We start from the raw sequence: 898 nt of genomic DNA, 5'->3' as shown, positions 1-898 counted from the left end.
GCGAAAAACAGAAACAGAAAACTAAGTCTTACAGTAAAATACTAGACAAGCTCTTTTACCTACGTATACACATTTAACCACGAGGTTATTTTTGTGGCTTTTGTGTAGGTTTCAAATCAGAGTTTTTTTTTTAATGGTAGTCTGTGCAGTCCTTTGAGACTGTTCATGATAAAGGACAATACAAAAAAAACATAAAGCATGACATGACTATCAGATTGCACTATGCGAATCAGTGTTTCCGGCACTGTAAAAATAGTGTAATAATGAGATAAGCCTTCTTGTATCTTCTCAGTTCCACTGATGATCAGGTAGTAGTGTTAGCGCCCCCACCGCCATGGTCCGGTTTGAAATCCCGATGCAAACGACATTCTGCGGTTTAATTCACTGATGTTTATCGACTGATTAATCATTGAGCTATTACAGACACTGCAGACTTACGGACGATCGTTCGTAAGTTGAATTTATTTGTAAGTTGCTTCAGTGCTATATTTTGTATGTGTAAGGTTTATATAAGTATGTTTAAGGCTTGTAAAGTATAAGTAACCTGTATTGTTTTGAAACTAAAAAATTAATGTTTGATAAAATAATATGCTCTAGAAAGATAAAGTTAAGTTTAACTTACTTTTGGAAGATGAGCTTCAAGAGTAAAGTAACTTCCTCCATGGTAAAAAGTGGCCAAAAGAAGCGATTCAACCATTTTCTTAACAGCATCAGGCTTTCTCATTCCACTTTCATTTCAAAAGAAACGGCTTGCCTCTTCTTTATTGCCTCAACCAGATTGAATGGATGCATGAGGTATCAACCAATAAATATGTCAAAGTTCTTAGCGTGCTGGAGATACAATATAGCATGTTTACACACGAACTAGGAAGAGGAAGCATATTTCTTCTTCGGGGTG

Source organism: Urocampus carinirostris, chromosome 2, assembly GCF_059441175.1.
Source record: "Urocampus carinirostris isolate Australia breed hairy pipefish chromosome 2, RoL_Ucar_1.0, whole genome shotgun sequence".
In the NCBI taxonomy this organism is placed as follows: domain Eukaryota; kingdom Metazoa; phylum Chordata; class Actinopteri; order Syngnathiformes; family Syngnathidae; genus Urocampus; species Urocampus carinirostris.
The sequence above is the reverse complement of the archived record's forward strand: the minus strand, read 5'-3'. Positions refer to the sequence as shown.